We start from the raw sequence: 23,140 nt of genomic DNA, 5'->3' as shown, positions 1-23,140 counted from the left end.
ATTCAGTTTTTTACCTTTGTAACAGAATTTTCTTCAAGTATAATTCATCTGGTACTACAAATCTTCACAAACACGATAGTAAGTCATGGTAGTTTCATCCTAAAATGCTTTTCAAAAAGTCCTGTGCAGGGCAACCCCAGGTGGCTCAGCGGTTTAGCGCCGCCTTCGATCCAGGGCCTGATCCTGGGGACCAGGGATCGCGTCCCACATCAGGCTCCCTGCATGAAGCCTGCTTCTCCCTCTGCCTATGTCTCTGCCTCTGCCTCTCTCTCTCTCTCTCATAAATAAATAAATAAATAAATAAATAAATAAATAAATAAATAAATAAATGAAATCTTTAAAATTAAAACAAAAACGAAAAGTTTTTTTTTTAATTTTTTTTATTTATTTATGATAGTCACAGAGAGAGAGAGAGGCAGAGACACAGGCAGAGGGAGAAGCAGGCTCCATGCACCAGGAGCCTGACGTGGGATTCGATCCCGGGTCTCCAGGATCGCGCCCTGGGCCAAAGGCAGGCGCTAAACCGCTGCGCCACCCAGGGATCCCAAAAACGAAAAGTCTTAAGCAGAGCAACATAACTGATGGGTAAGCTCTCAACCAAGTAACTTGATAGAAAAAATTATACAATCAGGTGTGCCATATAGCCATTAGAACAGAATAGGAATAAGGAACTGATCAAACAGCTCACAGTATCTATTTGGTCAGGAAGGGATCACATTTAGATTTTAATAAGGCAGTAAAATAAAACAAGGTAAAATAAAACAAGAAAATGTAAAAGTAGAGATGCTGGTTAACAAATACTCAGTCTGCCAAGTGCACAGTTCTATACAGAGTTTCATGGTAAAACACAAAAGAAAGAAAACATCATCCCCATACTTAAAGACTCTTAGAATCTAGTTGGGGGGGGGGGCATCTGGGTAGCTCAGTGGTTGAGTGTCTGCCTTCAGCTCAGGTCATGATCCCAAGGTTCTGGGATTGAGTTCTGCATCAGGCTCCCCACAGAGAGCCTACTTCTTCCTCTGCCTGTGTCTCTGCCTCTCTGCATGTGTCTGTCATGAATAAATACATAAAATCTTTTAAAAAAAAAAAGAATCTAGTTGAGAAAAAATTAACAGAATTGCAGAATCATGGAGAAAAATGCCCATGGTCTAAAATGGAAAACTTCATGGGGACATTGGTGGCATAGTCAGTTGAACAATCGGCTCTTGGTTTTGGCTCAAGTCATGATCTCACAGTGGTGAGATGGGGCTGCACTGGGCTCTATGCTCAGTGGATGGTCTGCTCTCCCCCCCCCCTACTCCCACCCCTACCCTGTGCTCACAGTGCTCTCTCTCTCTCTAAAATAAATACATAAATATTTTTAAAATAAAATAAAATGAAAACTTCAAAATCACCTAGACCCAAATAAACAGATACCACATATAGAACAATTTGATTTTTCTTTGACATCAATAGCGCTGTTGATGCAGCTTATCCCACCTCTAGTCAAGTAGGTCAGTAAGGAGGTGTGTGCTACTCATGCTGACCACTTTACCCCAGGCTATTTTAATTACTTTCATGGTTACACTTCCTCATTTACTGATATTTGGCATGTCCAGGTATCAAGTACTTTCATTTCCATCTCCCAAATGTTTTCCAATCTGTCTCCTCTACCATACCACTGTTGGCCTGGTTCAGCCTTTCTGGTCACCTGGTTAAATCACCACAAAGAGAAGTCTGATGAGATACTCTCCTGCTTAAAAACTACTGGATTCCACTGTCCACTGAATGAAGTCTACAGTCCTTGCACTCTAATTTTAAGATTAAACTTTTGGCCTCAGCCCTTCCTTTTCCATGGTCCACCTGCTGAGTCTTGGCAGCACACTTTTCTACCACCACAAGTACATTCCCTTCTTTTCTATCTTACAATATCCTTCTTACTTTTGAAAAGGCCCAGTTTAAATGCCATTGCGATGAAGATTCGTCTGGTCCTCAAAATCAGGATTTGCTTTTGGTTCCTATCAAAGTTTCCTGTTTGTACCTCTATTGAAATATATTGGGATGCCTGGGTGGTCAGTGGTTGAGCCTTTGGCTTAGGGCGCAAATCCAGAGTCCCAAAATCAACCCACACAACGGGCTCTGCCTATGCTGGCACTCTCTCTCAAATAACTAAATCAATTTTTTAAAAAAATAAATAGATAAATTATAAAACAGAGTAAGCAAAGCAAAATCTAAAGGAAGAGCATTCCAGGCTGAGGGTTTCAATAAATGTAATATACCTTGAATGAGAGTCAGCTTGTCAGTTCCTCAAACAACAATGTGACTGAAACCAACAAAGCAGGGTAGAGTGGTCAGAGGTTACATCAGAGAGTTGGAAGAGCCAGACTGTGGTGGTATATGGCCACTGAAAGAAATCTAGACTTTACCCTCACAGGGATGAGGAACTCCTAAAGGGATTTAAGTAAGAGAATGACGTGATCTATGCTTCACAAAATAAATCACTCTCACTGTGTTAAGAATGGATTTTAGAGAGCCAAAAGTAAGGACATCTAGAAAGCAACTGGGTGACTATTATTCTTAGTTCTGTGCCTGGCAGTCAGTAAAAATGTGCTGAATGAGTGAATGCTGCAGCAGCAGAGTAAGAGAAGAGGAGGGCAGGGAGCAGGGTAGTACAGTGCTTTATGGATACAAGCAGCACTGCCTCAATACAAAACCTGCTCAATGTCTTTTAAGGACCAATAGGCATTCTTTTACTGAGCAATGTCCAGGCTCTTTCAGTGGCTTCTGGTCTATTCAGGTCACAGTTAAGGGCTGGACTCTGGAATCAAACTGCCTGGGTTCAGATCTCTATTCCATCTTTACCAGCAAGTGGCTTCCCTTCTGTGTGCACCATCACCGTCAGCCGTCCTACTCCAAAGTTAGCCTTAATATCCGGTATTCTGTAACTCTGCTATGGCAGTTGATTGGTAAAGATCAGTCTACCAATGTCTAAGATTTCTGGTCAGGAAAGGTACAGTGTGCAATTTTCTCCCAAATAATACTGATAAATTAATTTTTTTTTTAAGTTTTCACATAAACCAACTCCAGTCCTTTTTAGAACTAATTATTCCAATTAAGGAACCCCTGGGTGGCTCAGCGGTTGGGCACCTGCCTTTGGCTCAGGTCATGGTCCCAGGGTCTGGGGTCGCATAGGGCTCTCTGCAGGGAGCCTGCTTTTCTGCCTCTCTCTCTCTCTCTCTCTCTCTCTCTCTCATGAATAGGTAAATAAATCTTTAAATATATATATATCTATAGATATATATATATTTCCAATTAAACTCTAAAATGTTACATCAGGGGTGCCCGAATGGCTTAGTGGGTTAAGAGTCTGACTTCAGCTCAGGTCATGATCTCAAGATCCTGGGATCCAAGCCTGGGATCCAGCTGAGCTCAGTGGAGAGTCGGCTTCCCCCTCAGCCCCTTCCATCTTTGCTTGCTCAAATAAATAAATAAAAATCTTAAAGTAAAATAAAATGTTACATCATTTCATGCCTTCAAAATACCTACTCTCAAAATAAGATTCCCTCCTCAAAAAAGTCAAGGGTTAAAAAAAATATTTTTTTCTATCAGGCATCAAAATAAGAAAACACTAATTAGCTGGGATGCATTAGTCATCTACAAGGAGACATGGTGCCTTAGTGGGTTCTGCCTCTAGTTTGTGTAATTCTAGGTTCTTTTCCCCCTTTTTTGGTCACAAAACGTTTTTTTAAAGATTTTATTTTACAGAGAGAGAGAGAGAAAGAGCAAGCACAAGTATGGGGAGGAGCAGAGGGGGAGGGAGAGGGACAAGCAGATTCGGAGCTGAGAGCAGAGCCAGCACTGGGCTCAAACCCACAGCCCTGAGATCATGCCCTGAGCCAAAACAAGAATTGGGACAGTCAACCGTCCACCCAGGCAGCCCTTGCCATAAAACTTTTTAATTTTAGCCACCAGACATACTCATATTGCCACTGACTAGCCCATATTATATATCACAGATTTTTTTATAACATATAAATAGCACTTTTTAAAACAGAGTTGGAACAAAGATACATTTTACCTATTGCAGGAATCACATCATTTCTTTATATCAAATGCCTGAAGTTGCTATAAATACTGTTGTTAGACACAGAATCTCAGGATACTGTTTTTCTGACAACTGAAGCCATGCAGGTACCAAATAAATAGTAAATGTAGCAAATATTCCTTTGAATAAACTGCCAAGAAAAAGAGCAGAGAATGCTTCAAACTGAGACTACATGATGGGTACAGAACTCTCTAGGCTTCATGCCACAGCTCGTTCTAACACTCAGGTGGGTGTAATTCATGGCCAGGATCCATCAAAGTCAGTCACCCCAGGGATTTTCCCAGGAGGACTGGATTCTAACAGACATCTTCTGTAACTGTCAAAAGCTGTCCATAGTAGACAGAAAGAAAAACTACTGAGGAAATATCATGCCAATTACCAACAAGGTTTTCCCACTCTGTGATTCTTCTGAAAAAGTGACTAATAATTTAATCAGTATTTTTCAAAAAGTAATTTAAATGCTTCTGATTAATATATGCATATACACATTTCTATTCCCTAATACGTGCATAATAAAATGCTATATTAAAACCCTTTGGTTCCTGATAAAGACATGTATATGTAAAAAAAAAAAAATCTTAAATTTACACTGAAAGATAGTAAAGATAGTAGAAGAAAAGAGGCACCTGGCTGCTCAGTCGGTAGTGCATGGGACTCTTGATCTAAGAGTGGTGAGTTCAAGCCCCACAACGGGCATGGAGCCTACTTTAATTTAAAAAAATTAAAAAAAAAAAAAAGACAGAAGAAAGAACAGTAACAGAAGGAAAAAACTATAAACTTTTGAAATGGGGGTAGGACCTGAAAATTGGATGCAGAAGAAATACCTTTTCCACACACCTTTTCTATAGCATCTGCCAAGGTTTGTAATTCCCCATGTTTTTAGAATTAAGGATTACATTAAACAGGAAGAATAATAAAGATTTTAGGGACGCCTAGGTGGCTCAGCCTTTGAGCACCTGCCTTCAGCACAGGGCATGATCCCGGAGTCCCGGGATCAAGTCCCACATTGGGCTCCCTGCATGGAGCCTGCTTCTCCCTCTTCCTGTGTCTCTGCCTCTCTCTCTCTCTCTGTGTGTCTCTCATAAATAAATAAATAAAATATTTTTTTAAAAAGATTTTAATTGTCAAAGAGGAATCTTACTACATGCTTTAGAATTATGAACAATTAGGACACTAAGGTCTCATTTATCTTGAGAGGTTTCTTTTTATTATTTTTTAAACTGATCTCTAACCCAAATGGGGCTCGAACCCACAATTCCAAAATTATGAGTCTCACAATCTACTGACTGAGCCAGCCGGGCACCCTGGGAGATTTCTTTTTAAATGCCACCTTTATTTTTAAACGAAAAAAAAAGTCACAAATATTAGCTCTGATATTAACCCAAGAGTTTAAAGATCTCCTTTTAAACTATTTAGAGAAAATAATTCTTAAGTAATCCAGGAGTAAGAATCAAGACATATTTTACAAAATTGCTTTTCCTAAAAAGGTGTTTTCTCATTCATCTGTAATACGGAGAAATGTTTGTTATCTTAGGTTCATGGCAAAAGCAAACTTTAACTATTATTTAACTGGATAATGGAAAAACTAGTGCTATCACCATATAAAAATCATTTTTCTTCCACATTCTGAATCCCCTTCTCTTGATGGGACTTAAAAATACATATATTTCTTTTTTTTTTTTTTTAAGATTTTATTTATTTATTCATGAGAGAGACAGAGAGAGGCAGAGACACAGGCAGAAAGAGAAGCAGGCTCCACACAGGGAGCCCGACCTGGAACTCGATCCCGGGTCTCCAGAATGACACCCCGGGCCAAAGGTGGCACCAAACCGCTGAGCCACCAGGGCTGCCCAAATATATATATATTTCTATGTGCAAAATTCATCTGCCTTTTTTCCTATTCTCTCTGAAAATATTTTTCAGCTATGGAAAGTTCCCAGGTTAATAAGATTTTCAGTCACAGTTTGTCTTTCATAGCTTCAAACTACTGTAATACCGAACATACCATTTCAAAAGCAATTATTAATCTTGTCTTCAATACAAGATGCTCCAAAATCCTTGAAACACCTTAGGACACTTCCTGAAACAGGTGCTCTTCTCTTGCCCATCATGATGATTTCTCATTAACTCTGAAAGATACTTATTCAAGTAGTCCTTGTTTACAAACACCCACCACCCCCACCTCTGCCCACCTTATCACTACCAAAAAAACAAACAAAAACACACCTAGGACATGCCAGGAATTACACCAAGTACTTTGTATCAGTTCCTTCTTTGCTCTTTCCCTAAGAGTAGGTATTCTTAGTGTTGTGCCCATTTTAGAGATAAGGAGACTATGCTTTGAATGGGTTAAGTATCTTGCTCAAAATTACAGTCAGTTTTTTTTAGAAGATTTTTTTTTTTTTAAAGATTTCTTTGATGGGCACCTGGGTGGCTAAGCTGGTTAAGTGTCTGCCTTTGGCTCAGGTCATGATCCCAGGGTCCTGGGACTGAGTCCCACATCAGGCTCCCTGCTCAGTGGGGTGTCTACTCCTCCCTCTCCCTCTACCCCTCCTCCCCCTACTCATGCTATCTCTCTTTCAAATAAATCTAAAAAAAATTTTTTTTTGAGAGAGAGAGTACATGCATGGGGTGGGGGGCAGAGAATCTCAAGCAGACTCCCCACTGAGCATGGAGCCTGCCCATGGAGCTCCATCCCATGACCCATGAGATCATGACCTGAGCTAAAACTAAGAGCTGGACACTTAACAAACGAGGCTACCCAGGTGCCCCTAGATGTTCTTATTTTTAAGTAACCTCTATAGCCAACATGAGGCTCAAACCTAGAACTCCAAGATCAAGAGTTGCATCAATACTCTTAATCCGAGTTTTGGGAGAACAGGAAAGAAAGGAATTGTGACTAGCAGGCAAATTATTAAAAAGATGATTTTCAGGCAACACTGGCCACCCTGAATTTGAGGAGGGGGTAGAGAAGGCAAAAATCTCTGTACCTCTCTTCCTACCCTTATGCGTGCGCGTGCGCACACACACACACACAAACACACAGAGGCATTTCACGTAGAGTACCTGGAACTCTCCCAACTGGAAATCCATACACACTGAGAGAGAGGTAGTACAGCACAGCGATTCAGCCTATGATTCAGGCTGTGGATCCTGACTGCCAGGGTCTGAATCCCTGCTCTACCACTTACTATCTACATAACCTTATTGAAATTACTCTCTCTTCTTTGGTTTCCTCTATAAAATGGAGAAATAACAGTTATCTCCTTTATAGCATTATTACAATGATAAATGTCCTTAACCCCACTGTCAAGAAATTTGCAACAGCGTCTGGCAACTAATAAGCATAACATCTACCTATTATTTATTTACGCCTTATTTTTATACAAATAATTCTGGGAAGATTATGGGTAAAACATTTTAATGTGTAATCGTTCACTCATATGGCTGATAGCAGGAATACCTAACATCAAAGTCTATTCTCCAGAAGGTGAAATAGGGAAAACAGTTGCATGGAACACTGGAATGATAGGGCAGATAGAAGACAAGTGCTGGTTTCTGAGGGGAGGGTATCTGGGCTTGTGGAGGAAGTAAGAAGGTCACATAAAAAGAAGAGGGATGGGGCAACCTGGGTGGCTCAGCGGTTTAGGGCCGCCTTCAGCCCAGGTCGTGATCCTGGAGACCCGGGATCAAGTCCCACGTAGGGCTCCCTGCGTGGAGCCTGCTTCTCCCTCTGCCTGTGTCTCTGCTTCTCTCTCTCTCTCTCTCTCTCATGAATGAATAAATAAAATCTTTAAAAAAAAAAAAAAGAAGAAGAAGAAGAAGAAGAGGAGGAGGAGGAGGGATGATCCCCAAAGCAAATTTTACTCATTTCCTAATTCTGCCTGAGTTCAGTACTATTCCCAAGGAAAAGAAACTATTCTCTGTAATACTATACACAAAAGGTTACCAGACATGATTTGGCTTGCGGTGGGGGGGGGGGGGGGGGGGGGTTCTGAAAGAACATTAATAAAATACTATGGGGATGCCTGGGTGGTTCAGTGGTTGACCATCTGCCTTCAGCTCAGGTTGTGATCCCGGGGTCCTGGGATCAAGTTCCACACCAGGCTCCCTGCAGGGAACCTGCTTCTCCCTCTGCCTATGTTTCTGCCTCTCTGTGTCTCTCATGAATAAATACATTTTTAAAAATCTTAAACAAATAAAATACTATGAATTCCACAAGAATTAGATTCTTTGATTTTCTATAATATCTTCTCCTTCAGTCATTATAAAGAGGCAAAACAGTAAGAATAAATAATTCTCCTATCCTAGACTATCTAGGGAAGCCACACATCAGCCGGGGAGACTTCACTGAGCAGAATGGGTCTCAATGTGCTGCCCCTGTCAGGTCTTCACAAATTAGCACCCCAGTATTTCAGAAGCAACCAGCCTGACCACATGTAATTTAATATTTAATTAAAAAATAGTGGAGTCGGGATCCCTGGGTGGCGCAGCGGTTTGGCGCCTGCCTTTGGCCCAGGGCGTGATCCTGGAGACCCAGGATCGAATCCCACATCGGGCTCCCGGTGCATGGAGCCTGCTTCTCCCTCTGCCTGTGTCTCTGCTTCTCTCTCTTTCTCTCTCTCTCTCTCTCTCTCTCTCTCTGTGACTATCATAAATAAATTTAAAAAAATTTAAAAAATAGTGGAGTCATTTTATCTTCAAATAAATAGCAAAGTCCATGTTTCTGCCAGGGTTCCTAAACGATGCCAAAGTTAAACATATGCCAACCTGACTAGTTTTGCTCTACTGATCCCCTCTACAATATCAGGTGAAAGAATGTGTAAAATACATATGGTTTTATTGTCAAGATTTCCAAGGACTGTGCTTATTTCTACAACAACTAGTAAACTATACAGAATATCAGAGTTAACTCCACAGACTACCTCAGAGAAGACCTTCCTTTGCAGTTTTATATTCTTATATTAAATCTTTAGTTTAGGGGATCCCTGGGTGGCGCAGCGGTTTGGCACCTGCCTTTGGCCCAGGGCGCGATCCTGGAGACCCGGGATCGAATCCCACGTCGGGCTCCCAGTACATGGAGCCTGCTTCTCCCTCTGCCTATGTCTCTGCCTCTCTCTCTCTGTGTGACTATCATAAATTTAAAAAAAAAAAAAAAAAATTTAAAAATTAAAAAAATAATAATAAATCTTTAGTTTAGGATCCATTTCATTACAAAAAAAGAATTTCAGGTAGGCAACCATGTTGGGACCCATCTCACTCCTGAGAGCTTTCTCTCTATCCTTGCTTAATAAAATCCTATAGCTTTGCTTTACTCACCATAAATAAATAAAAAATTCAAGTACCTACATTATCAGCATCCTCATCTAGTGATATACAAAACACAAGAAGTAAAATAAAAAGCAAAGGTAGCAAAAAAACTTAAGTCCAAGAAATTATAATGAATTCCCTCATTTGATTGTATTATAAGAATATTCCCCCAAATAACTTTTCCTTAACCATTGCAAAACAAGTAAAACCAAAGCAAATAATACAAGAACAGCTAAAACTTACATAGCTTCTAGGAGTGACCTATGTAATTTTCACAACAGCCCTTGAAAGGCTACTATTATTAACCCCGTTTTACAGAAAACCGATGCAGAGACCAGGATAACCTGCCCACAGGTCACGAGGCCAGCATACGTGGAAGGGGCAGGAGCTGAATTTGAGCAGACTGCCTCCTAAGCCTGTGCTCCTACTCACTGTAAGTGTGCCACTGTTCAAATGGGAATAAAAAGAAAATTGGCTGTCGCCCAAAAGATGGTCATAGTCACTGAACTGTGACTTTGCTTTGTATTTCTAGTCCTTCTACCTGAAAGAAGCACTTGCTTTGCAGGTTTATATTCTTATACTAAATCTTTAACTTAGGAATATTTTCATTTTTAGAAAAGAAGAAGGAAAACAACACTAAGTACCATCTTCCAGTTATATTAACATGGGAAGCACTAAACTTCCAGCAACCCCTATGATCCTTGTTCAGAGAGGAGTCTTCAAAATGATACACAACTGTAAAGTGGTAATTCAGAAAACTTCACAGTAACTTTATAGATATTCCATTTTCACAGAGGGACAGATTTCAAAAGTAAAAACACGGACTACTGACAGGTAATTTGATGCCCTCGTCACAACAGTGTAAGTGAACCAAGGTTTCTTGAAAGCTACCCAATCTCTTTTCCTATGCTACATTCAGTGTTTCAAATAAACCCATTCCCCTTGTAGGAAACTAATGTGACTGAGAGAAATAAAGGAATATACATGAAACCAGAGAATCTATGATGATAACAATTTAAAGTTCCAAACTTTAAGGGCACCTGGCTGGCTCAGTCAGTTGAGCATGACTCTTGATCTCAGTGTTTTGTGTTGGAGCCCCACACTGGGTATAGAGATTACTTAGAAATAAAAAATAATAAAAAAGATAAAGTGCCAAACTTTAAAATCATTCATAACATAAAGATTGTTTTCAAAGTAATACTTAACAAAGATAAACATTTTCCAAAAGCATTTTAATCAAAGTCCTATTTAAAGAAACTTCTGATTACAAAGTATTAAACTGTGGGACGCCTGGATGGCTCCAATGGTTGAGCATCTACCTTTGGCTGAGGTCATGATCCCAGGGTCCTGGGGTAGAATTCTACATCAGGTTCCCCGCAGGGAGCCTACTTCTCCCTCTGCCTATGTCTCTGGCCCTCTCTCTGTGTCTCTCATGAATAAATAAAATCTTTTTAAAAAGAAATAAAATGTTTAACTCTGAGGGGTGCCTGGGTGGCTCAGTAGGTTAAGTGTCTGTCTTCAGTTCAGGTCATGATTCTGGGATCCTGGGATGGAGTCCTGAATCAGGTTCCCCACTGAGCGGGGAGTCTGCTTCTTCCTCTCTCTCTACCCCTCCTGCATGCGCTCTTTCTCTCTCAAATAAATAAATTCTTTTAAAAAAATAAACATCCTACAACACCAAAAAAAAAAAAAAAAGGATGACATGCTATACAGAAAGTGTCAAAAGAAAAATCTCCACTATCTTAGAACTCTGTACCCAATGACCTTATCCTTTTAAAAGTCAAGTAGAAATAAAGAATTTCTCAAACAAATTGAGAATTTCTCAAACAAAAATTAAGGGAATTTTTGTTGCCAGTAGGCATACTTTCCAAGAAGTGTTAAAGTAAGTTGTTCATAGAGAGGAAAACGATATTGGTTAGAACTCAGACCTACAAAGAAAAGAAGAGCATTAAAGAAAGAATAACGAGCAACTGATATGCAGTGATACTAAAAAAAAAAATACTAAAGAATGTGATGCTGAAGGAAAAAGGCAATTTGCAAAAAGATACTTATAGAATGACACCATTTATATGAATTATAAAAACAGTATACAATGCCTTATATATTATATGGATACATGTATGGATAACAAAAAAAAAGTCACTATAAAGAGTCAAAAGAGGGGCACCTGGGTGGCTCAGTCAGTTAAGGACCTGCCTTTGGCTCAGGCCATGATCCCAGGGTCCTGGGATCAACCCACACAACAAGCCCCTCATTAAGCCCCACACTGGGCTCCCTGCTCAGTGGGGAGTCTACTTCTCTCTCTTCCTCTCCCGCTGTCCCTCCCGCCACTTCCTGTTCTCTCTCTCTCTCCCAAATAAAATCTTTTTTAAAAAATATTAAACTGTGTATATACTGTTAAAAATATTAATAATCTGTCCTGAGCTATTAGAAAGAGATGTATAGCATGCTATTTTAATAGACCTAAACAAGGATCAATATTATTTTAATTTTTAAAGGTCTGTTTATGAAATGCAATCAACCTTCATTAAAAATGCAAGCTGTGCTTCAGCAAGAGGTTAGTGTAAATGATTCAGAGAAAGATCTCTCTCTCCAGTATAATCTTCTTCTCCTGGGAGTTTCCTTTGGATGCTTTATCAAACCACTCAAGCTATTATTAAAAATGCTTCTCTGTGATAAGAGAAAAAAAAAAAAAAACAACACATATCTCCATTCCCATTCACCACTGCCTCTTCCATACGAATGATTTATATCTTTTCCAGTCAAAAGTAAAATTCGTTCTTCAAATCTGCACATTTTTGCAATGATTTTTCACAAGAATTTCAAGATTATTTTATAATCAAAATAAGGACAAGATTTTTAAAAGTCAGAGGCTTTAATTCACTTACCTATCTTGATATTTCAGTATACTGTTGTCTTTCACTGAAATTAAAGGAAATTTACCTAATATTTGATGGATTTTAGAAGATTTTAACATTAACTCATCAAAAGCAAGACGCTCCAAATTTAAATTCAATTGTCTTTGATTTAAAAATGCTAATGAAAATGGCTGTTTCAATGCAGTAGCATCTGGCTCATTATAACATTCAGTTTTAACTAATAAATCCTTAATTATTAAACTCTGGTTCAATTCCTTTCACATGGATAAGCTAAACACATATTGCTACAATTAGAAATACCTGGGATAAATCAATTACAACAACATATCATGGAAAAGCCTTCCCCTCACTTCTCTGGCTGTTAAATAAGACCCCAAGTATCTTATAAGGGACACACATTTGAAAGACATTTGGGCTCTGGTGCATATAGGTGCTGCATTTATTGCCCAGCAAATACTTAACTGCTGGGTACTCAAGCATAATGCCCTGAGCAATTTGTCTGCTTGTGCAAATGGGCCGGTTTTTTTCCATATGCTTTTTCAGAGAAATATGTCGAAAACTGAATTTAATCGTATGCTCTAATTCTGGCTTTACAAAGCTGATTCTGCCTCCATTTATGTGATGTTTTTATTAAGGTGTTCCTGAATATACGTAAGCGAGGCATTATTGCACATCATGATGTCTAGTAAAGGCTGAAATCCCTAGGAGAATGTATTTGCTTTTAAGCCTTAATATATGTTAGGGAGTTTTTCATTTTTCTCTCCCACCCCCTCAATTCTTTTTTTTCTTTCTTTTTTAATCAGCAACATCAACAGGACTGACTGAATATTTTACAATAGAGTTGCAGAGTATGTGTGTTCAATCGTTTGGCTTCCCAGAAGATTCATTACAGTTACATTAGAAAGTCAGATCAGGCAATTCTGCAGTCTGGTGAAAGCTAGCATATGAAAGGAGGTTAATACAAAAGAATTCCATGTTAAATAGAGGACATTTAGGACTTTAAAAAAAACATTATGATAAAATTTCTAAGATATTTTATTCTAGCGTCACCACACACTTTATAGGTCTAATTTCAGAGATGTCTAAATGCTTTTCTAGGGAAAATGAGAGCAAGTATGGGAGGAAATTGTTTGATCTGCAAGGTCTGCCATCTTAATGATCCTCATGTAAGAACACTGCAGATGTATGTTTTACCCTCACTTATGGGGGGGGGGGGGATCCATGCATTCTCTGACTACACTGATGAAATAGGAATCAGGTAAAAATCAAAGCGTATTCATTTAAATTAATATAAAGGTTTTTTTCAGTGATTTCAATACTTGTCTTTCTGAGTATAAAGAAAACCAAGGATCTTCAGATCTTCACGTGCATTTATATGACAAAGCCAGTAAGTTAACTGTTTTTTCCATGACTAGTAGCAGCAGATGTAGAAAAATCTTCTCAGGTGTACCTATGTTTAGCTGGCACTTGTGTGTAATGGTTTCCCTCTCACTACACTTCAGGCCTCAATAAACTCCTAACTAATCTTATTTAATTTGTTCCCACTGGTCTGTAGACAAGCAAAAAGTTAAAAATGACCACCTTTTGTGATAAAAAGAAACATGCAAGCCTCTACACCCAGCACAGTAATTTGGAGAATACAAAGTTCAAATATGAAGGCTCACCTTTTCTCTGAGTAATCCAAAAGCCTAAATATCATGGCAAGAAAGAAAGCAGCTAGCAGTGATAACAGGAAAGGCACTGTCTTCTATGCTACTACCTTTGGCAGCAGTACAGATGGACTTCAGAGACCACTGGCTATGCTTAATTTAATATGAAGCTAAATACAGTCAAAACATCTGGTGCACTACTGATGGTTATCATGATAAATTAAATCTGACATCACACACAAACCCAAATATTCTATTTATATCCTTTTCACCTAGAACACAAAGCTAAAATCTGCATTTACTTTTTCATCTCCTCTAACAGTCTTCTATTTTAGAAAAGATAGGTTTTGTGGGGTTTAATGTTTACACAATTTTAGGAAATTCTATAAGACTACATAATTATATATATAAAATCCCAAAGGGCTCATGCAAGTGAGGGTCCCTTTAGTTTAAGCTTCATTAGCCCCATGGACAATCTGTCTCTGGGGAGCACTTAAAGCAGCATAAAGACTAAATGGTAGCCCAAGTGGCACATGGAATTGGTATGAAGAATAAAAAAATAAAAAAAAATAAAAAATAAACATAAAAAGCAAGCAGCTTAACTGACAACCTGCAGAGGAGCAAAAAAGATTTTCTGGGAAGGCACATCAGCAAAAATAAGTTCATCTATCTTAGGCTGGATTTATGACATGTGTTCATAAAATGCAAGACCCCAAATCTGTGCCAGACAACTGGAACAAAGTATTACTGTAAAGGAGAATATTAATGAAAGAACCAAATCATCAATTTTATAGCAACTATAGGACAAGGAAAAAATATAACTTTTGTGAGTATTTCATAGCAGCATTAGATAATCTCTAACAATTTGTTCTTTAAAAACGCAGAGGACCACTTGGAACTGGAATAACTACCGCCCAGACTGCTATAATCAAATTCCTGCATTTTCTATGGCATTGCTTTAAATGGTATCGGTGAAAAAAGATTTAATTCCACTGCTACAGAAAAATTAGCCTCACCCACTCTTTCAAACAAAAAGGACATAAACCCAGATTCTACATCTGAAGAAAGGATAACACTTCATATAATAAATTCAGTACAATCAAAATGAGAACCATATTTCTGTTTAACTTTTCTCATCTTGACTCAAGAGCTGTGAAAAAAAAGTTATTAAAATTAATGCATCAAAGTATCATAATTCTGTCCTTTTTATTACTGGTAATATTCTTTCTAAAATATTAGTCTGCTATGCTGTACTAGTGTATCTTTTTCAAAGTTCTCTCTGAAGATCAGAACCAGTTTAACATTAAGAGAAAAATGTACACTGAAAATAATCTCTTAAATTTCAGTGGGCTTGAATATTTAAAAATAATTCCCTTATTAGAAGCCACTTAGTTTTCTTCACTCTTGCAATGGTGAAAGATAATGAAGATACTTTTCATTCTACATAAAACACACACATACACACACACACACACACACACACACAGTGTTGACAACTGGCAAATGTCAAATGTAAACATTTTCCTATTCCTGTTAAACAAAATGTATTTTATTTTAAGACTTTATTTATTTTTTTGAGAGAGAGAGAGCATGAGCAGGAGGAGCAGCAGAGAGAGGGAGCAGCAGGCTCCCAGCTCCTAAGGGAGCCTAATGTGGGGCTCGAATCCAAGACTCCAAGATCATGACCCGAGCCAAAGGCAAACGCTCAACTGACTAAGCCATCCAGGTACCCCACAAAGTGTATTTCTAATAACCACTGTCCTGTATAATTTTTCCCTAGGTTAGCAAGTTACTGCTCCAGTACTTCTTCACACTAAATAATCAATTTCTTCTAAAATTAACACTGAAGAAATTCCACTGTAAATCCTCACCCTCTACCTATCACTAAGTGAATGAACTACGTGGACTATCAAATTTAACTTCTCTTCTGTATTACTAACCTAATATTAAATATGATGCTCCACCAAAAGGGACCAGGAGTTTATAGAATTCCCCGTAAACGGCAGCCCTGGTGGCACAGCGGTTTAGTGCCGCCTGCGGCCTGGGGTGTGATCCTGGGGACCCGGGATGGAGTCCCGCATTGGGCTTCCTGCATGGGCCTGCTTCTCCCTCTGCCTCTCTCTCGCTCTCTGAATGAATAAATAAATCTTAAAAAAAAAAAAAAAAGAATTCTCCGTAAACAACAGAGGAACAAATATAAGACAATGGGAAGATGAGGAACAGGATAAGCTGGTCTCTATTTTCCCATTCTCAACTCTCCCTGGAGGTGATCAAACTCTGGAATTGGATTGAGAGAACTGACAGAAAGTGCTGATACTGACACTAAATAGCTGGACTTCAGCTTTTGCTTTCATTCTAAAGGAGTCTAACCAAAATGCCAACCATTCTCTATTTACCAAAGACACTCCTCCCCCCATCATAAAGATGGTAAATATTTAATACTCATATAAAGACACAAAATGGGATTATTCTCTCACACATCAAAGTACTACCTAAGAAGATATTTAATATAGATTGTCAAAAAAAAAAAACAAATAGAAGCATGAAATCACTGAAATAATCTTCAGAAAAATTAAGAATTGATATTTTAAGGGTATAGGTGGTGTTTCTGAAAGGAAAAGTGAAAGACTTTTGCATTTTATAGGAGTTAAAACTTTTCAATTCGGAAAGCCTAGATGGCTCAGTCAGTTAAATGTCCAACTCTTGATTTCAGCTCCAGTCATGATCTCAGGGTGGTGAGCTCAAGTCCCACGTCAGGCTCCAAGCTGGGCTGGGCATAGAGTCCACTCAAGATTCTCTCTCTCTCCCCACCTCCCTCATTGGCCCCTGCCCCACCATCTGTCTTGAAAAAAAAACAAAACTCTTCAGATTAGATTCTTCCTGAGGTAAGGAAAGTAAAACCAGAATAGAGACTACAAAATTCTTTATCTTTCCTTCAGAGAAGGTGGTTTAGTATTTTTTTTTAATCAAACTTGAGATTTGGGGGCACCTGGGTGGTTCAGTGGTTGAGTGTCTGCCTTCGGCTTGGGTCATGACCCGGGGTCCTGGGACCCCATCCCACTCTGGGCTCCCTGCAGGAAGCCTGCTTCTCCCTCTGCCTGTGTGTCTGCCTCTCTCTCTGTTTCTCTCATGAATAAATAAATAAAATCTTTAAAAATAAATTGATATTTGGGTTCCAATTCTATCCCAATAACTAAGTTACTCTGCTAATTTGATTGCAGCTTGTGTATAATTATATATCCTTCAGGCTCCGCTGGAAAAGAGCCATAGGGAACTGAGAACATTACCAAATTCAGTACACTCACAACTACAAAATTCAAATGTGAAAAACAATCTTTCTGCTAACACATGGATGATAATTCTTAATTCATATTATACATTTACTGATGATCAATGCACTGTTACACTGTACAACTCTACTTGATTAAGGCCAATTTTCCATATGGGAAAAGGAAGATTTATCTGAGAAATGATTCCAAATATATTCCCCACAAATAAGGAGACTTAGGCCTATTATTTATATTACAGCGGACAAATATATATATCACTTACAATCATTTATGTCAATCACCACAGTCCAGAAAAGTCAGGCTTGGAGTAAGATGCCAAACAAAATCCTAGTTGAATGAAAAGAAAAGGTCCCGGGTCAGTAAAACAGCTTTGTTAGCATGAATCTGGAGAGTATTCGGTAGAGGTAAAAGGCAGATGGCTCCCTAATATAGAAAGCAGTGACCACCATGTGGAGTGCTGGGGTGCTGGGGGTCATCAGGGAGAGAGGCAGGAAATCCAGGAACAAATAACAAGTTGTATAGGCCTTTGGCAATAGAAGCGTGACTGTTTCTATGTTGGTTTTGAATCTACAACAATTATTCCCTTTTATTCTCTATTAACACTGACTAAAATTCTTTGCAAAAATTCAGCTGGTCTCAGTTATGCTGAGTGAAAACAAAAAACAAAAAAGTATTTTGTACAAATTCAGATTTAAAAAGAGAAACAGGAAAAATAGATAAAAACAAAAAGAGAAGTAGTGCACCCTTTAAGATCAGAAGCAGTGAAGACAGCAAGAATCTAGCATTAACGTTAGCCACTGTTTACAGAGCACTTACAAGGTTTCAAGCATCACACTCAATTATTAAATAATTCATAAACAACCCTATAAAAGGTATTACATCCCCATTTTATAGGGGAGGAAACTGAAGCACAAAGAGGTTGTAGGACTCTAACAAGGACATGTGGTGGAAGAGGTGGCAGACCAAGGAAGCAAACCCTATTTTCCTGCTCTCATGCTCAAAACCAGTATGCTGGGATGCCTCGGTGGCTCAGCAGTTGGGCATCTGCCTTCAGCTCAGGGCATGATCCCGGAATGCCTAGATCAAGTCCCGCATTGGGCTCCCTGTGTGGGGCCTGCTTCTCCCTCTGCCTCTCTCTTTCTGTGTCTCTCATGAATAGATACATAAAATCTTAAAAAAAAAAAAAAAAAAAAAAAATCACCAGTATGCTTTACTATCCAACCAAAACGAGAATCTAACTGAAAGAGTCCCAAAAAGAAATAAAAACTCTAAGGAACAGCCTGAGTTCTTTCAACAACACCCTCTTCTGGAGCACTCCTATCCTAAAACTGGGGGATTTGGGGGTTTTGCTATGTGACATTCTTGGTAAAGACACATGATACTAAATCCTCTGGCAATTTCATTCAATCTCAAGGCTTCAACTATAATACTTCAAATACTCAAATACTCATTCTCAGTATTTCTACCTTCAACCCTGACTTCTTCCCAGGTCTACTTAAGTACTTCCATCACCCTAAAGACAAAAATCACCCAGATTTCTCAATGAAAAGTTGTATTTCTTATCCTCTTTTCAAATCAGTCCCTCTTCTTGTGTTCCCAAATCTTTAATAGTATTTCCATCCTCCTCATTACCTATGCCTAAAAATCCCTCTTTAAAGATTATGCCTTGCTCTGACAACTGTCAAATCCACGTGGTTCTACCTCTGCAAGTCTCATACCTATCACACCCTCTGTTTCCACCACCACTTAGAAAGCTGGGCTTCCCTGGCTTTTCACCCAGTCTCCAAATCTCTGTCTTTGATCACATCTTAGAAACAGCTTTCCTAAAGCAAAACTCCAAACATGTCATTCCTGTACTAGAAAAACCTTCAAAAAAGCTCAGTTGCCACCAGATCAAATACTTCTTTCTCCATGCCACCTTGTCTAATTCCCTTTCCCTCGACAGAAGTTATTGCTTTCCCCCCTCTAAACCTGACAGCCCTTGACCTCCTGTATTTACATTACATCACATACATGCATCACCTCCTTACTGAAGGACAAGCTCCACAGCAGCAGGACCAAGGTCTGATTCATCTCAGAGTCTCCTACAGATTCTGGTATGAATACAGTGCACATTGTAGGTATTCAATTATTTCTAAATTAACTTTCTGGATGCAACACTAGTTTTGTTAGCAACAGGACTTGTATCCATTTACTTAATTTTTTAGAAACATACAAACATATCTGTGAATTCTGGAATCATAATCATGATTTCCATCAAACCAGCTCTTTAGAAGTTTTATCTGGTTCCTAGAATAGGCAAGGAAAGGTGCTTATTTTATTTGGAGACAAAAAAAAAGTCTGTCAACTAAGTCAAGCAATATCTAATCTTCTATTCACTGAGGCCAGGAACTGTCACTTCATTGGGCGCCAGCTTTGGTAGTTCTGGATGAAGCCTCAAGGGAGCTTTCTTCTGACAGTGCACTAAATACATCAAGATGACTACTATTTAAAACATCCTTTTCATTTCCCCAAAACCTCTCTTCCAAACATCAATGTTTCTGCCCTAAGGTCTGCTCCTTTTTTGTTTCCCTATATGGCAAGGCCCTAGTGCTATGGCTTATGGAAAAACTAAATCACATAAATGAAGACAGGGAGTTTAAGATGCTTGAATATCCTGGACCATGGATTTTACATATAATTAATATCTAGCCCTGTACAGTAAAGTTACACCCTTGGGCATAGAGTAAAAGAGTAAAAAACATTATCATGGCCCCACAAACAACAAAAATCTAGGCCAAGGAAGTTGGGGTTTAGAAAGCTGAGAAGAGGGGCGCCTGGGTGGCTCAGTCCATCAAGCCTCAGACTCTTAGTTTCGGCTCCAGTCATATCAGGGTCATGGGACTGGTCCTGCTTTGGGCTCTGAGCTCAGTAGGGAGTCTGCTTGTCTCTCTCCCTCACCCTCTGCTCCTTCCCTCACTCATGCACGTGTGCTCTCTCTCTCTCTAAAATAAATGAAGAAAGAAAGAAAGAAAGAAAGAAAGAAAGAAAGAAAGAAAGAAAGAAAGAAAGAAAGAAAGAAAGAGCTAGCTGAGAAGAGGAAACATCAATCTGCGAGATTTCCCGTCTGCATACTACAGTAGTTATGGAGTAAAAAATGAAAATGGAAGACTATTTCTAGATAGTCTGACAGAGAATGATGAGTAAAGTCATCTCCGTAAAATCACAGAGAAACAAATCCAGATTCTGTTTTCACTGTTTTATACAACCTTGTAAAAGCATAAGGTATAATCTACTTTTTTAGTTCAGAAATAAGGAGTCCTTGAAAACTAAAAGGAAAAAAAAAATCTATCCTTATAACCAGATGTTCCATGTAGTGTGAAAAATGAATATCTGGCCTATAATTCAAGAGCTAAAGGCAGAACTAGGTCACCAGTTGACCGAATATATTTATTCCCATGCAAGCTACCTAAAGGTCAGACCTCTGCCACCTGCTGCAGTGCACCAGTCCTCAGAGGTTGTTACCCTGTGCTCCAGGCTTCTAATCAACTCGTGCTTCCCAGTTTCCAGCTTCCCTTCCCCTTATCTTAGCTCTTCCTCTTCCAGGTCAAAAAGCACCCCAGGGCAGACAGGGAACAGCCACTGGAGGGCAGATTGAGCACAGGTTTCGCCTGGCCTCTGTCTAAGCAGAGCAAGAGCTACACACCACTCTTTCTATGATCCTACTCTCTTGTCATCTGTAAAACCATGACGGAAAGCAAGGCATGTACAATAATCATGCAACTGCCTTGGGTCCAATTAGAATTCCAAAACAATTTTAGGGGACGCCTGGGGCTCAGCAATTGAGTGTCTGCCTTCAGCTCAGGGTGTGATCCTGGGATCCAGGATCGAGTCCCACATCGGGCTCCTTGCAGGGAGCCTGCTTCTCCCTCTGCCTATGTCTCTGCCTCTCTCTCTGTGCCTCTCATGAATAAATAAAATCTTAAGAAAAGAAAAAGCATGTCCACACAAAAATTTGTACATCAATGTTCACAGCAGCTTTTTAACAACCTAAAACTGGGGCCAATCCAAATGTCCCTCAATTAATGTATGAATAAATAAAAGGTACTGTTATCCATACAATGGACAATTACTTGACAATAAAAAGGCATAAAGTACTAATGTTTATATAACGAGGATGAGCCTTGAAAACATCATGCTGGGATCCCTGGGTGGCGCAGTGGTTTGGCGCCTGCCTTTGGCCCAGGGCGTGATCCTGGAGACCCAGGATCGGGTCCCACGTCGGGCTCCCTGCGTGGAGCCTGCTTCTCCCTCTGCCTGTGTCTCTGCCAGTCTCTCTCTCTCTCTCTCTCTCTGTGTGACTATCATGAATAAATAAATAAAATCTTAAAAAAAAAAAAAAGAAAGAAAACATCATGCTAAGTTAAAGCACTCATAAAAGAGAGCATGATTCCATTTTTTACAGAATGTTCTGAATAGGCAAATCCAGAGAGACAAAAGTAGATGAGTAGTTGCTCACAGCTGGGGGATGGGTGGGGACGAAATGGGGAGTGACTGCCAATGAGTAGAGCGTTTCTTCTGGAGGTGATTAAATGTCTTAAAAATGATTACAGTGATGGCTGCACAACTCTGTGAACATACTAAAAATAACTAAATTGTACATTTTACTGTTTTTAAGATTTTATTTATTTGAGAGAGAGAGAAAGAGAGCACGAGCAGGGGGAGGAGCAGAGGAAGGGGAACAGGTCGACTCTCCGAGCTCAGAGCCCAGCTCAGCATGGAGTCCCCTGCAGGGCTTGATCCCAGAACCCTGAGATCATGAACTGAGCTGAAATCAACAGTCGGACAATTAATGGATGGAGCCACCCACGCGTCCCTAAATTATACCTTTCAAATGAACAGTACAGTATACAAATTCTATCTCTATAAGGCTATTAGAAATTAAAAGATCAGAAGGACTACAGCGAAGAACACACTGGAAAGGCACAGAATCTGAACAGGCGCACTGGCATCAAAATTGAAACTCAGGAGAGAGATGGTGGCCTGAACCAGAGTAATGAGATCAGGAAGAGAAAGGGGAAAAGGAAACAGTACTTGGACATAGAAGGGGGTGTGGGTGTCCACGATCTGCAGAGTTGCTGGCTTAGACAACTGAGAAGCATTTATGAAAACAGGAAAACAAAACCAAAACATGTTTGGGTGAAGGGAAATTCACTGTATTTTTAAGTTTAATTGTATTTACAGAAGTCACATTAAGTACTTAGAAAATGTTTTATTTCAAGAGTTTGTTAGCTTTCCCAGTCAGGCATTTACTTATTCAATTTTTTAATGCAACTTAATGTTAGTTGTATTTATATATGGAACTGGATATTTAAAGGGAATTAAGTCTGCTCAACTTGCATTAATCAACATACATCAAAGTCTATCCTAGAAATCATTTATCTTATATTTTTATAAAAAATGTACTGGATACATAAACAGACTAATAAGATTTATAAATTAATTTAGGGCTTAAGAAAAACTGGATTTTACACTTTCTAACTTTAATACATTGACTTAATTCTGAACACCAGTAACTGTAAGTAGTTGGATATCACTGACATGTAGCATTAGTGGCTAGAAATGAGAAGCTCCAATTTGATGGCTTCTATTTTCTTTATAAAACAGGAAGTGAGGTCATCTGTGTAAGACATGGAAAGGAAGGATGGGTGGCGGAAGAAAGGGGAACGAGAACCTACTAGGCCTAATGAATAGTTCAAATAAAAATGATAGCAAAATAACAAGCAAACAGGATATACAGAAGGACCAGCTGGAACAATCACAGGCTTGTTTGGAGTGTGGAGAACACAACCTCACAGAGGCACCCATCAGTCAAATGACGCCTTTTCTTCACTTAGTCTGCATGACTTTCTCCCAAATGTTATATGCACTTGGTTTTTCTGAGGTATA

General features: G+C 39.2%; 1 protein-coding gene across 5 annotated transcripts in view; it reads right to left on the bottom strand.

Annotated features, from left to right (window-relative positions):
- The window catches only part of RERE (arginine-glutamic acid dipeptide repeats), a 408,653-nt gene that overhangs the window by 338,952 nt on the left and 46,561 nt on the right, over nt 1–23,140 (bottom strand). For 3 of the 5 annotated variants that reach the window (XM_072819771.1, XM_072819779.1, XM_072819774.1), the window contains exon 2: nt 17,475–17,539. The exons of the other annotated variants lie outside the window; for them this stretch is intronic. The gene's annotated coding sequence lies outside the window, so the exon portion shown is untranslated. The remainder of the gene's footprint in view (nt 1–17,474; nt 17,540–23,140) is intronic. 5 annotated transcript variants of the gene reach the window in all.

The sequence above is a fragment of the Canis lupus genome, chromosome 3 (assembly GCF_048164855.1).
Source record: "Canis lupus baileyi chromosome 3, mCanLup2.hap1, whole genome shotgun sequence".
Taxonomy (NCBI): Eukaryota; Metazoa; Chordata; class Mammalia; order Carnivora; family Canidae; genus Canis; species Canis lupus.
Note: the sequence above shows the minus strand (reverse complement) of the source record. Positions and strands in the feature narration are given on the sequence as shown.